Source organism: Pseudorasbora parva, chromosome 6 (genome assembly GCF_024679245.1).
Source record: "Pseudorasbora parva isolate DD20220531a chromosome 6, ASM2467924v1, whole genome shotgun sequence".
Classification (NCBI taxonomy): domain Eukaryota; kingdom Metazoa; phylum Chordata; class Actinopteri; order Cypriniformes; family Gobionidae; genus Pseudorasbora; species Pseudorasbora parva.
In genome coordinates, this window is record NC_090177.1 from 47,390,857 (window position 1) to 47,405,155 (window position 14,299).

Sequence of the window (14,299 nt, forward strand, 5' to 3'; positions counted from 1 at the left end):
CACACATCTAGATTTTCCAGCTGGGTTAATTTTTCCTGGTGTACTGTACCCTTCACATCCAGTCTAGAAAATAGCATCCTACTTTCTGAATCACATTGTTGTGGCCAAGAGGTTAAGGTGATTGGCTTGAAATCCATTGGGGTTTCCCTGCGCAGGTTCGAACCCTGCCGACTACTTGGTGGTTTTTCTGTTTGCTACAAGCATTTTTTCTTTCAGGAGCTTTGTTTGAGCTCATTGTCTTCTCTAACTTCATATGCAGAACACATCTAAATTTTGTAGCTGGATGCTTTGTACCTGGTGACCTCTACCCTTCACATCAAGCCAAAAAATAGCATGCTGCTCGCTAAATGGGATAGTCGTGGCCGAGAGGTTAAGGCGATGGACTTGAAATCCATTGGGCTCTACCCGCGCAGGTTCGAACCCTGCTGACTATGTGATGCTTTGTTTGCTTCAAGTGTTAGGTCGGGAAGCAACTTTGTTTAAGCACATTTTCATCTCTAACTTCAGATTCAGCACACATCTAGAACTTCCAGCTGGGTTAATTTTTCCTGGTGTACTGTACCCTTCACATCCAGTCTAGAAAATAGCATCCTACTTTCTGAATGACATTGTTGTGGCCAAGAGGTTAAGGTGATTGACTTGAAATCCATTGGGTTTTACCTGCGCAGGTTAAAACCCTGCTGTCTACTCTATCTTCAGGTGCAGCACACATCTAGATTTTATAGCTGGGTGCATTGTACCTGGTGAACTCTAGCCTACACATCCAGCCAAAAAATAGCATGCTGCTCACTAAATGGGGTAGACGTGGCCGAGAGGTTAAGGCGATGGACTCGAAATCCATTGGGGTTTCCCTGCGCAGGTTCGAACCCTGCCGACTACGTGGTGGTTTGTCTGTTTGCTACAAGCATTTTTTCTTTCAGGAGCTTTGTTTGAGCTCATTGTCTTCTCTAACTTCAGATGCAGCACACATCTAAATTTTGTAGCTGGATGCTTTGTACCTGGTGTACTCTACCCTACACATCCAGCCAAAAAATAGCATGCTGCTTACCGAATGTGGTAGTCGTGGCCGAGAGGTTAAGGCGATGGACTTGAAATCCATTGGGGTCTCCCCGCGCAGGTTCGAACCCTGCCAACTACGTGATACTTTGTCTGTTTCCTCCAAGTATTGTGTCTTTGAGAAGCTGTGTTTGAGTTCAATGTCTTCTCTAACTTCAGGTGCAGCACACATCCAGATCTTGTAGCTGGATGCATTCTACCTGGTGTACTCTACCCTACACATTCAGCCAAAAAATAGCATGCTGCTCACTAAACGGGGTAGTCGTGGCCGAGAGGTTAAGGCGATGGACTTGATATCCATTGGGGTCTCCCCACGCAGGTTCGAACCCTGCCGACTACGTGATACTTTGTCTGTTTCCTCCAAGCATTGTGTCTTTGAGGAGCTTTGTTTGAGTTCAATGTCTTCTCTAACTTCAGGTGCAGCACACATCCAGATTTTGTAGCTGGAAGCATTCTACCTGGTGTACTCTACCCTACACATCCAGCCAAAAAATAGCATGCTGCTCACTAAACGGGGTAGTCGTGGCCGAGAGGTTAAGGCGATGTACTTGAAATCCATTGGGGTTTCCCCGCGCAGGTTCGAACCCTGCCGACTACGTGGTGGTTTGTCTGTTTGCTACACGCATTTTTTCTTTCAGGAGCTTTGTTTGAGCTCATTGTCTTCTCTAACTTCAGATGCAGCACACATCTAAATTTTGTAGCCGGGTCCATTCTACCTGGTGTAATCTACCCTTTACATCCAGCCAAAATAATAGCATGCTGCTCAATAAATGGGGTAGTCGTGGCCGAGAAGTTAAGGCGATGGACTTGAAATCCATTGGGGTTTTCCCGCGCAGGTTCAAACCCTGCCGACTACGTGGTGGTTTGTCTGTTTGCTACAAGCATTTTTTCTTTCAGGTGCTTTGTTTGAGCTCATTATCTTCTCTAACTTCAGGTGCAGCACACATCCAGATTTTGTAGCTGGATGCATTCTACCTGGTGTACTCTACCCTACACATTCAGCCAAAAATTAGCATGCTGCTCACTAAACGGGGTAGTCGTGGCCGAGAGGTTAAGGCGATGGACTTGAAATCCATTGGGCTCTACCCGCGCAGGTTCGAACCCTGCTGACTATGTGATGCTTTGTTTGCTTCAAGTGTTAGGTCGGGAAGCAACTTTGTTTAAGCACATTTACATCTCTAACTTCAGATTCAGCACACATCTAGAACTTCCAGCTGGGTTAATTTTTCCTGGTGTACTGTACCCTTCACATCCAGTCTAGAAAATAGCATCCTACTTTCTGAATCACATTGTTGTGGCCAAGAGGTTAAGGTGATTGGCTTGAAATCCATTGGGGTTTCCCTGCGCAGGTTCGAACTCTGCCGACTACTTGGTGGTTTGTCTGTTTGCTACAAGCATTTTTTCTTTCAGGAGCTTTGTTTGAGCTCATTGTCTTCTCTAACTTCATATGCAGAACACATCTAAATTTTGTAGCTGGATGCTTTGTACCTGGTGACCTCTACCCTTCACATCAAGCCAAAAAATAGCATGCTGCTCGCTAAATGGGATAGTCGTGGCCGAGAGGTTAAGGTGATGGACTTGAAATCCATTGGGCTCTACCCGCGCAGGTTCGAACCCTGCTGACTATGTGATGCTTTGTTTGCTTCAAGTGTTAGGTCGGGAAGCAACTTTGTTTAAGCACATTTTCATCTCTAACTTCAGATTCAGCACACATCTAGAACTTCCAGCTGGGTTAATTTTTCCTGGTGTACTGTACCCTTCACATCCAGTCTAGAAAATAGCATCCTACTTTCTGAATGACATTGTTGTGGCCAAGAGGTTAAGGTGATTGACTTGAAATCCATTGGGTTTTACCTGCGCAGGTTAAAACCCTGCTGTCTACTCTATCTTCAGGTGCAGCACACATCTAGATTTTATAGCTGGGTGCATTGTACCTGGTGAACTCTAGCCTACACATCCAGCCAAAAAATAGCATGCTGCTCACTAAATGGGGTAGACGTGGCCGAGAGGTTAAGGCGATGGACTCGAAATCCATTGGGGTTTCCCTGCGCAGGTTCGAACCATGCCGACTACGTGGTGGTTTGTCTGTTTGCTACAAGCATTTTTTCTTTCAGGAGCTTTGTTTGAGCTCATTGTCTTCTCTAACTTCAGATGCAGCACACATCTAAATTTTGTAGCTGGATGCTTTGTACCTGGTGTACTCTACCCTACACATCCAGCCAAAAAATAGCATGCTGCTTACCGAATGTGGTAGTCGTGGCCGAGAGGTTAAGGCGATGGACTTGAAATCCATTGGGGTCTCCCCGCGCAGGTTCGAACCCTGCCGACTACGTGATACTTTGTCTGTTTCCTCCAAGTATTGTGTCTTTGAGAAGCTTTGTTTGAGTTCAATGTCTTTTTCTAACTTCAGGTGCAGCACACATCCAGATCTTGTAGCTGGATGCATTCTACCTGGTGTACTCTACCCTACACATTCAGCCAAAAAATAGCATGCTGCTCACTAAACGGGGTAGTCGTGGCCGAGAGGTTAAGGCGATGGACTTGAAATCCATTGGGGTCTCCCCACGCAGGTTCGAACCCTGCCGACTACGTGATGCTTTGTTTGCTTCAAGCATTAGGTCGTGAAGCAACTTTGTTTGAGCGCTTTTTCATCTCTAACTTCAGATTAAGCACACATCTAGAATTTCCAGCTGGGTTAATTTTTCCTGGTGTACTGTACCCTTCACATCCAGTCTAGAAAATAGCATCCTACTTTCTGAATGACATTGTTGTGGCCAAGAGGTTAAGGCGATTGACCTTGAAATCCATTGGGTTTTACCTGCGCAGGTTAAAACCCTGCTGTCTACTCTATCTTCAGGTGCAGCACACATCTAGATTTTATAGCTGGGTGCATTGTACCTGGTGAACTCTAGCCTACACATCCAGCCAAAAAATAGCATTCTGCTCACTAAATGGGGTAGTCGTGGCCGAGAGGTTAAGGCGATGGACTCGAAATCCATTGGGATTTCCCCGCGCAGGTTCGAACCCTGCCGACTACGTGGTTGTTTGTCTGTTTGCTACATGCATTTTTTCTTTCAGGAGCTTTGTTTGAGCTCATTGTCTTCTCTAACTTCAGATGCAGCACACATCTAAATTTTGTAGCCGGGTCCATTCTACCTGGTGTAATCTACCCTTTACATCCAGCCAAAAAAATAGCATGCTGCTCAATAAATGGGGTAGTCGTGGCCGAGAGGTTAAGGCGATGGACTTGAAATCCATTTGGGTTTCCCGGCGCAGGTTCAAACCCTGCCGACTACGTGGTGGTTTGTCTGTTTGCTACAAGCATTTTTTCTTTCAGGTGCTTTGTTTGAGCTCATTATCTTCTCTAACTTCATATGCAGAACACATCTAAATTTTGTAGCTGGATGCTTTGTACCTGGTGTACTCTACCCTACACATCCAGCCAAAAAATAGCATGCTGCTTACCAAATGTGGTAGTCGTGGCCGAGAGGTTAAGCCGATGGACTTGAAATCCATTGGGGTCTCCCCGCGCAGGTTCGAACCCTGCCGACTACGTGATACTTTGTCTGTTTCCTCCAAGTATTGTGTCTTTGAAAAGCTTTGTTTGAGTTCAATGTCTTCTCTAACTTCAGGTGCAGCACACATCCAGATTTTGTAGCTGGATGCTTTCTACCTGGTGTACTCTACCCTACACATACAGCCAAAAAATAGCATGCTGCTCACTAAACGGGGTAGTCGTGGCCGAGAGGTTAAGGCGATGGACTTGAAATCCATTGGGGTCTCCCCGCGCCGGTTCGAACCCTGCCGACTACGTGATGCTTTGTTTGCTTCAAGCATTAGGTCGTGAAGCAACTTTGTTTGAGCACATTTTCATCTCTAACTTCAGATTCAGCACACATCTAGATTTTCCAGCTGGGTTAATTTTTCCTGGTGTACTGTACCCTTCACATCCAGTCTAGAAAATAGCATCCTACTTTCTGAATCACATTGTTGTGGCCAAGAGGTTAAGGTGATTGACTTGAAATCCATTGGGTTTTACCTGCGCAGCTTAAAACCCTGCTGTCTACTCTATCTTCAGGTGCAGCACACATCTAGATTTTGTAGCTGTTTGCATTGTACCTGGTGTACTCTACCCTTCACATCCAGCCAAAAAAATAGCATGCTGCTCGCTAAATGGGATAGTCGTGGCCGAGAGGTTAAGGCGATATACTTGAAATCCATTGGGCTCTACCCGCGCAGGTTCGAGCCCTGCTGACTATGTGATGCTTTGTTTGCTTCAAGCGTTACGTCGTGAAGCAACTTTGTTTGAGCACATTTTCATCTCTAACTTCAGATTCAGCACACATCTAGAATTTCCAGCTGGGTTAATTTTTCCTGGTGTACTGTACCCTTCACATCCACATCTAAATTTTGTAGCTGGATGCTTTGTACCTGGTGTACTCTACCCTACACATCCAGCCAAAAAATAGCATGCTGCTTACCAAATGTGGTAGTCGTGGCCGAGAGGTTAAGGCGATGGACTTGAAATCCATTGGGGTCTCCCCGCGCAGGTTCGAACCCTGCCGACTACGTGATACTTTGTCTGTTTCCTCCAAGTATTGTGTCTTTGAGAAGCTTTGTTTGAGTTCAATGTCTTCTCTAACTTCAGGTGCAGCACACATCCAGATCTTGTAGCTGGATGCATTCTACCTGGTGTACTCTACCCTACACATTCAGCCAAAAAATAGCATGCTGCTCACTAAACGGGGTAGTCGTGGCCGAGAGGTTAAGGCGATGGACTTGAAATCCATTGGGGTCTCTCCACGCAGGTTCGAACCCTGCCGACTACGTGATGCTTTGTTTGCTTCAAGCATTAGGTCGTGAAGCAACTTTGTTTGAGCACTTTTTCATCTCTAACTTCAGATTCAGCACACATCTAGATTTTCCAGCTGGGTTAATTTTTCCTGGTGTACTGTACCCTTCACATCCAGTCTAGAAAATAGCATCCTACTTTCTGAATCACATTGTTGTGGCCAAGAGGTTAAGGTGATTGACTTGAAATCCAATGGGTTTTACCTGCGTAGGTTAAAACCCTGCTGTCTACTCTATCTTCAGGTGCAGCACACATCTAGATTTTATAGCTGGGTGCATTGTACCTGGTGAACTCTAGCCTACACATCCAGCCAAAAAATAGCATGCTGCTCACTAAATGGGGTAGACGTGGCCGAGAGGTTAAGCCGATGGACTCGAAATCTATTGGGGTTTCCCTGCGCCGGTTCGAACCCTGCCGACTACGTGGTGGTTTGTCTGTTTGCTAAAAGCATTTTTTCTTTCAGGAGCTTTGTTTGAGCTCATTGTCTTCTCTAACTTCAGATGCAGCACACATCTAAATTTTGTAGCTGGATGCTTTGTACCTGGTGACCTCTACCCTTCACATCAAGCCAAAAAATAGCATGCTGCTTGCTAAATGGCGTAATCGTGGCCGAGAGGTTAAGGCGATGGACTTGAAATCCATTGCGGTCTCCCCGCGCAGGTTCGAACCCTGCCGACTACGTAATACTTTGTCTGTTTCCTCCAAGCATTGTGTCGTTGAGGAGCTTTGTTTGAGTTCAATGTCTTCTCTAACTTCAGGTGCAGCACACATCCAGATTTTGTAGCTGGAAGCATTCTACCTGGTGTACTATACCCTACACATCCAGCCAAAAAATAGCATGCTGCTCACTAAACGGGGTAGTCGTGGCCGAGAGGTTAAGGCGATGTACTTGAAATCCATTGGGGTTTCCCCGCGCAGGTTCGAACCCTGCCGAATACGTGGTGGTTTGTCTTTTTGCTACATGCATTTTTTCTTTCAGGAGCTTTGTTTGAGCTCATTGTCTTCTCTAACTTCAGATGCAGCACACATCTAAATTTTGTAGCCGGGTCCATTCTACCTGGTGTAATCTACCCTTTACATCCAGCCAAAATAATAGCATGCTGCTCAATAAATGGGGTAGTCGTGGCCGAGAAGTTAAGGCGATGGACTTGAAATCCATTGGGGTTTTTCCGCGCAGGTTCAAACCCTGCCGACTACGTGGTGGTTTGTCTGTTTGCTACAAGCATTTTTTCTTTCAGGTGCTTTGTTTGAGCTCATTATCTTCTCTAACTTCATATGCAGAACACATCTAAATTTTGTAGCTGGATGCTTTGTACCTGGTGTACGCTACCCTACACATCCAGCCAAAAAATAGCATGCTGCTTACCAAATGTGGTAGTCGTGGCCGAGAGGTTAAGGCGATGGACTTGAAATCCATTGGGGTCTCCCCGCGCAGATTCGAACCCTGCCGACTACGTGATACTTTATCTGTTTCCTCCAAGTATTGTGTCTCTGAGAAGCTTTGTTTGAGTTTAATGTCTTCTCTAACTTCAGGTGCAGCACACATCCAGATTTTGTAGCTGGATGCATTCTACCTGGTGTACTCTACCCTACACATTCAGCCAAAAAATAGCATGCTGCTCACTAAACGGGGTAGTCGTGGCCGAGAGGTTAAGGCGATGGACTTGAAATCCATTGGGGTCTCCCCGTGCAGGTTCGAACCCTGCCGACTACGTGATGCTTTGTTTGCTTCAAGCATAAGGTCGTGAAGCAACTTTGTTTGAGCACATTTTCATCTCTAACTTCAGATTCAGCACACATCTAGATTTTCCAGTTGGGTTAATTTTTCCTGGTGTACTGTACCGTTCACATCCAGTCTAGAAAATAGCATCCTACTTTCTGAATGAGATTGTTGTGGCCAAGAGGTTAAGGTGATTGACTTGAAATCCATTGGGTTTTACCTGCGCAGGTTAAAACCCTGCTGTCTACTCTATCTTCAGGTGCAGCACACATCTAGACTTTATAGCTGGGTGCATTGTACCTGGTGAACTCTAGCCTACACATCCAGCCAAAAAATAGCATGCTGCTCTCTAAATGGGGTAGTCGTGGCCGAGAGGTTAAGGCGATGGACTCGAAATCCATTGGGGTTTCCCCGCGCAGGTTCGAACCCTGCCGACTATGTGGTGGTTTGTCTGTTTGCTACATGCATTTTTTCTTTCAGGAGCTTTGTTTGAGCTCATTGTCTTCTCTAACTTCAGATGCAGCACACATCTAAATTTTGTAGCCGGGTCCATTCTACCTGGTGTAATCTACCCTTTACATCCAGCCAAAAAAATAGCATGCTGCTCAATAAATGGGGTAGTCGTGGCCGAGAGGTTAAGGCGATGGACTTGAAATATATTGGGGTTTCCCCGTGCAGGTTCAAACCCTGCCGACTACATGGTGGTTTGTCTGTTTGCTACAAGCATTTTTTCTTTCAGGTGCTTTGTTTGAGCTCATTATCTTCTCTAACTTCATATGCAGAACACATCTAAATTTTGTAGCTGGATGCTTTGTACCTGGTGTACTCTACCCTACACATCCAGCCAAAAAATAGCATGCTGCTCACTAAATGGGGTAGTCGTGGCCGAGAGGTTAAGGCGATGGACTTGAAATCCATTGGGGTTTCCCCGCGCAGGTTCAAACCCTGCCGACTACGTGGTGGTTTGCCTGTTTGCTACAAGCATTTTTTCTTTCAGGTGCTTTGTTTGAGCTCATTATCTTCTCTAACTTCATATGCAGAACACATCTAAATTTTGTAGCTGGATGCTTTGTACCTGGTGTACTCTACCCTACACATCCAGCCAAAAAATAGCATGCTGCTCAATAAATGGGGTAGTCGTGGCCGAGAGGTTAAGGCGATGGACTTGAAATCCATTGTGGTCTCCCCGCGCAGGTTCGAACCCTGCCGACTACGTGATACTTTGTCTGTTTACTTCAAGTAGTGTGTCTTTGAAAAGCTTTGTTTGAGTTCAATGTCTTCTCTAACTTCAGGTGCAGCACACATCCAGATTTTGTAGCTGGATGCTTTCTACCTGGTGTACTCTACCCTACACATCCAGCCAAAAAATAGCATGCTGCTCACTAAACGGGGTAGTCGTGGCCGAGAGGTTAAGGCGATGGACTTGAAATCCATTGGGGTCACCCCGCGCAGGTTCGAACCCTGCCGACTACGTGATGCTTTGTTTGCTTCAAGCATTAGGTTGTGAAGCATCTTTTTTTGAGCACATTTTCATCTCTAACTTCAGATTCAGCACACATCTAGATATTCTAGCTGGGTTAATTTTTCCTGGTGTACTTAACCTTCACATCCAGTCTAGAAAATAGCATCCTACTTTCTGAATGACATTATTGTGGCCAAGAGGTTAAGGTGATTGACTTGAAATCCATTGGGTTTTACCTGCGCAGGTTAAAACCCTGCTGTCTACTCTATCTTCAGGTGCAGCACACATCTAGATTTTATAGCTGGGTGCATTGTACCTGGTGAACTCTAGCCTACACTTCCAGCCAAAAAATAGCATGCTGCTCGCTAAATGGGGTAGTCGTGGCCGAGAGGTTAAGGCGATGGACTCGAAATCCATTGGTGTTTCCCCGCGCAGGTTCGAACCCTGCTGACTACGTGGTGGTTTGTCTGTTTGCTAAATGCATTTTTTCTTTCAGGTGCTTTGTTTGAGCTCATTATCTTCTCTAACTTCATATGCAGAACACATCTAAATTTTGTAGCTGGATGCTTTGTACCTGGTGTACTCTACCCTACACATCCAGCCAAAAAATAGCATGCTGCTTACCAAATTTAGTAGTCGTGGCCGAGAGGTTAAGGCAATGGACTTGAAATCCATTGGGGTCTCCCCGCGCAGGTTCGAACCCAGCCGACTACGTGATGCTTTGTCTGTTTCCTCCAAGTATTGTTGCTTTGAAAAGCTTTGTTTGAGTTCAATGTCTTCTCTAACTTCAGGTGCAGCACACATCCAGATTTTGTAGCTGGATGCATTCTACCTGGTGTACTCTACCCTACACATTCAGCCAAAAAATAGCATGCTGCTCACTAAACGGGGTAGTCGTGGCCGAGAGGTTAAGGCGATGGACTTGAAATCCATTGGGGTTTCCCCGCGCAGGTTCGAACCCTGCCGACTACGTGGTGGTTTGTCTGTTTGCTACAAGAATTTTTTCTTTCAGGAGCTTTGTTTTAGCTTATTGTCTTCTCTAACGTCAGATGCAGCACACATCTAAATTTTGTAGCTGGATGCATTCTACCTGGTGAACTCTAGCCTACACATCCATCCAAAAAATAGCATGCTGCTCACTAAATGGTGTAGACGTGGCCGAGAGGTTAAGGCGATGGACTTGAAATCCGTTGGGGTTTCCCCGCGCAGGTTCGAACCCTGTGAACTACGTGGTGGTTTGTCTGTTTGCTACAAGCATTTTTTCTTTCAGGAGCTTTGTTTGAGCTCATTGTCTTCTCTAACTTCAGATGCAGCACACATCTAAATTTTGTAGCTGGATGCTTTGTACCTGGTGACCTCTACCAATCACATCCAGCCAAAAAAATAGCATGCTGCTCGCTAAATGGGCTAGTCGTTGCCGAGAGGTTAAGGCGATGGACTTGAAATCCATTGGGGTTTCCCCGTGCAGGTTCGAACCCTGCCGACTACGTGGTGGTTTGTCTGTTTGCTACAAGCATTTTTTCTTTCAGGAGCTTTGTTTTAGCTTATTGTCTTCTCTAACGTCAGATGCAGCACACATCTAAATTTTGTAGCTGGATGCATTCTACCTGGTGAACTCTAGCCTACACATCCAGCCAAAAAATAGCATGCTGCTCACTAAATGGTGTAGACGTGGCCGAGAGGTTAAGGCGATGGACTCGAAATCCATTGGGGTTTCCCCGCGCAGGTTCGAACCCTGTGAACTACGTGGTGGTTTGTCTGTTTGCTACAAGCATTTTTTCTTTCAGGAGCTTTGTTTGAGCTCATTGTCTTCTCTAACTTCAGATGCAGCACACATCTAAATTTTGTAGCTGGATGCTTTGTACCTGGTGACCTCTACCAATCACATCCAGCCAAAAAAATAGCATGCTGCTCGCTAAATGGGCTAGTCGTTGCCGAGAGGTTAAGGCGATGGACTTGAAATCCATTGGGGTCTCCCCGCGCAGGTTCGAACCCTGCCGACTACGGAATGCTTTGTTTGCTTCAAGCGTTAGGTCGTGAAGCAACTTTGTTTGAGCACATTTTCATCTCTAACTTCAGATTCAGCACACATCTAGAATTTCCAGCTGGGTTAATTTTTCCTGGTGTACTGTACCCTTCACATCCAGTCTAGAAAATAGCATCCTACTTTCTGAATGACATTGTTGTGGCCAAGTGGTTAAGGTGATTGACTTGAAATCCATTGGGTTTTACCTGCGCAGGTTAAAACCCTGCTGTCTACTCTATCTTCAGGTGCAGAACACATCTAGATTTTATAGCTGGGTGCATTGTACCTGGTGAACTCTAGCCTACACATCCAGCCAAAAAATAGCATGCTGCTCACTAAATGGGGTAGTCGTGGCCGAGAGGTTAAGGCGATGGACTCGAAATCCATTGGGGTTTCCCTGCGCAGGTTTGAACCCTGCCGACTATGTGGTGGTTTGTCTGTTTGCTACATGCATTTTTTTCTTTCAGGAGCTTTGTTTGAGCTCATTGTCTTCTCTAACTTCAGATGCAGCACACATCTAAATTTTGTACCCGGGTCCATTCTACCTGGTGTAATCTACCCTTTACATCCAGCCAAAAAAATAGCATGCTGCTCAATAAATGGGGTAGTCGTGGCCGAGAGGTTAAGGCGATGGACTTGAAATCCATTGGGGTTTCCCCGCGCAGGTTCAAACCCTGCCGACTACGTGGTGGTTTGTCTGTTTGCTACAAGCATTTTTTCTTTCAGGTGTTTTGTTTGAGCTCATTATCTTCTCTAACTTCATATGCAGAACACATCTAAATTTTTTAGCTGGATGCTTTGTACCTGGTGTACTCTACCCTACACATCCAGCCAAAAAATAGCATGTTGCTTACAAATGTGGTAGTCGTGGCCGAGAGGTTAAGGCGATGGACTTGAAATCCATTGGGGTCTCCCCGCGCAGGTTCGAACCCTGCCGACTACGTGATACTTTGTCTGTTTCCTCCAAGTATTGTGTCTTTGAGAAGCTTTGTTTGAGTTCAATGTCTTCTCTAACTTCAGGTGCAGCACACATCCAGATTTTGTAGCTGGATGCATTCTACCTGGTGTACTCTACCCTACACATTCAGCCAAAAAATAGCATGGTGCTCACTAAACGGGGTAGTCGTGGCCGAGAGGTTAAGTCGATGGACTTGAAATCCATTGGGGTCTCCCCGCGCAGGTTCGAACCCTGTCGACTACGTGATGCTTTTTTTGCTTCAAGCGTTAGGTCGTGAAGCAACTTTGTTTAAGCACATTTTCATCTCTAACTTCAGATTCAGCACACATCTAGAATTTCCAGCTGGGTTAATTTTTCCTGGTGTACTGTACCTTTCACATCCAGTCTAGAAAATAGCATCCTACTTTCTGAATGACATTGTTGTGGCCAAGAGGTTAAGGGGATTGACTTGAAATCCATTGGGTTTTACCTGCGCAGGTTAAAACCCTGCTGTCTACTCTATCTTCAGGTGCAGCACACATCTAGATTTTATAGCTGGGTGCATTGTACCTGGTGAACTCTAGCCTACACTTCCAGCCAAAAAATAGCATGCTGCTCACTAAATGGGGTAGTCGTGGCCGAGAGGTTAAGGCGATGGACTCGAAATCCATTGGGGTTTCCCCGCGCAGGTTCGAACCCTGCCGACTACGTGGTGGTTTGTCTGTTTGCTAAATGCATTTTTTCTTTCAGGAGCTTTGTTTGAGCTCAATGGCCCTCATTTATCAATCTTGCGTAGAAACTGGTGTATATGTTGGCGTAAGATTATGCTTACACTCCTCTCATCGCCTGATTTATGAAGCTGTGCGTACCTCTGCAATCCAGGTGTACGCAATACCTGCCCTTGATAAATCCCGCGGCTGAAAACGATCGTCATTAGAATAACACGCCCCTATATATTCAAGTCTCCGCCTCCCCCGCACCCTCATTTTACGCCATGGACAAACAGAAGACGGCAAAGAAGCGAAACTTCTCCGACGTGGAGATCGGGCGCGCTCAATCATCTCACTAGTCCACTAGTCAGGGCACTGATTAGGGCATAAGTCAATGGGCTGACTCCCTGATTACTGACGATCCTATTGAGATGATTGAGACGCGCGCCCATCGAGATCACCAGGGAAGTGGAAAAAAAACCCGAAATTGTTTTATTTGGGAGTTTAAAGAGTGGAATTAAAGGCACCCACAAAAACAAAATATGGACACAAATAACGAGTACTGTTAATAGTGTGGAGATTGAGAAGCGCACTCCAGCAGTTTAAATAGCTGTTTGGATGATAAATTACCATCACTGCATTATTTTACAGCACGTTTTGAAAAAATTTGCATTTAATTTCGTATCACGGCACATGTATTGGGGTGTACAATAGTGATGATGATGTGATGTGGAGTAAGATTCATTCACATTAATAATTACATGACAATTTGTAAGATTCTTCTTCTTATTATTATGATTATTATTCTTAATGACGCTTGTTATTTAGAAGAAGAATTTTGTTTTTATTGATTTTATTATTATTTAAAAGAAGAAGGTCATTTTTATTATTTTGTCAGTCTGAATTATTTTAGTCCCAGTCCGTGCGCAGCTGCCGGGCCAGGCGGGTCTGAAACGTCAGATAAAGCGCACAGGCTCGTGACTGGAGGAATACATATGCCTACAAATCAAACGCTTTGGTAAAGTCACAAAAATTAAACATTGACGTTCATGTTGCACAAAAATAAACTATGAATGTTGTTTTTGTGGTTTTTAATAGTGGGTCATATAGCATATCTTGTCAGTGCGTTTTGTGGTGTTAGGAATTGTTTTTCTGCGCATTTTCCCACTAACTCAAACGTGCGTACACCACCTCCTGAGCTGGCGTAGGATTTGAGCGTGCCGTACGCCAACGTCCATATTGATAAATCTCAAAGTCACCGTGGGTTTGGGTGTACGCAAGGTGTACGCTGGAAATTTGGTGTACGCACTTTTGATAAATGAGGGCCATTGTCTTCTCTAACTTCAGATGCAGCACACATCTAAATTTTGTAGCCGGGTCCATTCTACCTGGTGTAATCTACCCTTTACATCCAGCCAAAAAAATAGCATGCTGCTCAATAAATGGGGTAGTCGTGGCCGAGAGGTTAAGGCGATGGACTTGAAATCCATTGGGGTCTCCCCGCGCAGGTTCAAACCCTGCCGACTACGTGGTGGT

General features: G+C 45.3%; 23 non-coding genes across 23 annotated transcripts; all 23 read left to right on the forward strand.

The window, feature by feature from the left end:
- The first annotated feature begins 798 nt into the window (after positions 1-798).
- trnas-cga (transfer RNA serine (anticodon CGA)) lies at positions 799-880 on the forward strand. Its single transcript has one exon. It is a non-coding gene; the product is annotated as a tRNA-Ser (tRNA).
- A 176-nt stretch (positions 881-1,056) lies between these two features.
- trnas-uga (transfer RNA serine (anticodon UGA)) lies at positions 1,057-1,138 on the forward strand. The gene has a single exon. It is a non-coding gene; the product is annotated as a tRNA-Ser (tRNA).
- Positions 1,139-3,048: 1,910 nt separating this feature from the next.
- On the forward strand, positions 3,049-3,130 carry trnas-cga (transfer RNA serine (anticodon CGA)). The gene has a single exon. It is a non-coding gene; the product is annotated as a tRNA-Ser (tRNA).
- Positions 3,131-3,306: 176 nt separating this feature from the next.
- trnas-uga (transfer RNA serine (anticodon UGA)) lies at positions 3,307-3,388 on the forward strand. Its single transcript has one exon. It is a non-coding gene; the product is annotated as a tRNA-Ser (tRNA).
- A 177-nt stretch (positions 3,389-3,565) lies between these two features.
- trnas-uga (transfer RNA serine (anticodon UGA)) lies at positions 3,566-3,647 on the forward strand. The gene has a single exon. It is a non-coding gene; the product is annotated as a tRNA-Ser (tRNA).
- Positions 3,648-4,012: 365 nt separating this feature from the next.
- trnas-cga (transfer RNA serine (anticodon CGA)) lies at positions 4,013-4,094 on the forward strand. Its single transcript has one exon. It is a non-coding gene; the product is annotated as a tRNA-Ser (tRNA).
- Positions 4,095-4,271: 177 nt separating this feature from the next.
- Positions 4,272-4,353, forward strand: trnas-uga (transfer RNA serine (anticodon UGA)). The gene has a single exon. It is a non-coding gene; the product is annotated as a tRNA-Ser (tRNA).
- Positions 4,354-4,529: 176 nt separating this feature from the next.
- trnas-uga (transfer RNA serine (anticodon UGA)) lies at positions 4,530-4,611 on the forward strand. The gene has a single exon. It is a non-coding gene; the product is annotated as a tRNA-Ser (tRNA).
- A 176-nt stretch (positions 4,612-4,787) lies between these two features.
- On the forward strand, positions 4,788-4,869 carry trnas-uga (transfer RNA serine (anticodon UGA)). The gene has a single exon. It is a non-coding gene; the product is annotated as a tRNA-Ser (tRNA).
- Positions 4,870-5,545: 676 nt separating this feature from the next.
- trnas-uga (transfer RNA serine (anticodon UGA)) lies at positions 5,546-5,627 on the forward strand. Its single transcript has one exon. It is a non-coding gene; the product is annotated as a tRNA-Ser (tRNA).
- Positions 5,628-7,282: 1,655 nt separating this feature from the next.
- On the forward strand, positions 7,283-7,364 carry trnas-uga (transfer RNA serine (anticodon UGA)). The gene has a single exon. It is a non-coding gene; the product is annotated as a tRNA-Ser (tRNA).
- Positions 7,365-7,540: 176 nt separating this feature from the next.
- On the forward strand, positions 7,541-7,622 carry trnas-uga (transfer RNA serine (anticodon UGA)). The gene has a single exon. It is a non-coding gene; the product is annotated as a tRNA-Ser (tRNA).
- Positions 7,623-7,986: 364 nt separating this feature from the next.
- Positions 7,987-8,068, forward strand: trnas-cga (transfer RNA serine (anticodon CGA)). Its single transcript has one exon. It is a non-coding gene; the product is annotated as a tRNA-Ser (tRNA).
- A 435-nt stretch (positions 8,069-8,503) lies between these two features.
- On the forward strand, positions 8,504-8,585 carry trnas-uga (transfer RNA serine (anticodon UGA)). The gene has a single exon. It is a non-coding gene; the product is annotated as a tRNA-Ser (tRNA).
- Positions 8,586-9,019: 434 nt separating this feature from the next.
- Positions 9,020-9,101, forward strand: trnas-uga (transfer RNA serine (anticodon UGA)). The gene has a single exon. It is a non-coding gene; the product is annotated as a tRNA-Ser (tRNA).
- Positions 9,102-9,464: 363 nt separating this feature from the next.
- On the forward strand, positions 9,465-9,546 carry trnas-cga (transfer RNA serine (anticodon CGA)). The gene has a single exon. It is a non-coding gene; the product is annotated as a tRNA-Ser (tRNA).
- Positions 9,547-9,980: 434 nt separating this feature from the next.
- On the forward strand, positions 9,981-10,062 carry trnas-uga (transfer RNA serine (anticodon UGA)). The gene has a single exon. It is a non-coding gene; the product is annotated as a tRNA-Ser (tRNA).
- A 693-nt stretch (positions 10,063-10,755) lies between these two features.
- trnas-cga (transfer RNA serine (anticodon CGA)) lies at positions 10,756-10,837 on the forward strand. The gene has a single exon. It is a non-coding gene; the product is annotated as a tRNA-Ser (tRNA).
- A 623-nt stretch (positions 10,838-11,460) lies between these two features.
- Positions 11,461-11,542, forward strand: trnas-cga (transfer RNA serine (anticodon CGA)). Its single transcript has one exon. It is a non-coding gene; the product is annotated as a tRNA-Ser (tRNA).
- Positions 11,543-11,720: 178 nt separating this feature from the next.
- On the forward strand, positions 11,721-11,802 carry trnas-uga (transfer RNA serine (anticodon UGA)). Its single transcript has one exon. It is a non-coding gene; the product is annotated as a tRNA-Ser (tRNA).
- A 175-nt stretch (positions 11,803-11,977) lies between these two features.
- trnas-uga (transfer RNA serine (anticodon UGA)) lies at positions 11,978-12,059 on the forward strand. The gene has a single exon. It is a non-coding gene; the product is annotated as a tRNA-Ser (tRNA).
- A 622-nt stretch (positions 12,060-12,681) lies between these two features.
- On the forward strand, positions 12,682-12,763 carry trnas-cga (transfer RNA serine (anticodon CGA)). Its single transcript has one exon. It is a non-coding gene; the product is annotated as a tRNA-Ser (tRNA).
- Positions 12,764-14,210: 1,447 nt separating this feature from the next.
- On the forward strand, positions 14,211-14,292 carry trnas-uga (transfer RNA serine (anticodon UGA)). Its single transcript has one exon. It is a non-coding gene; the product is annotated as a tRNA-Ser (tRNA).
- The last annotated feature ends 7 nt before the right edge of the window (positions 14,293-14,299 follow it).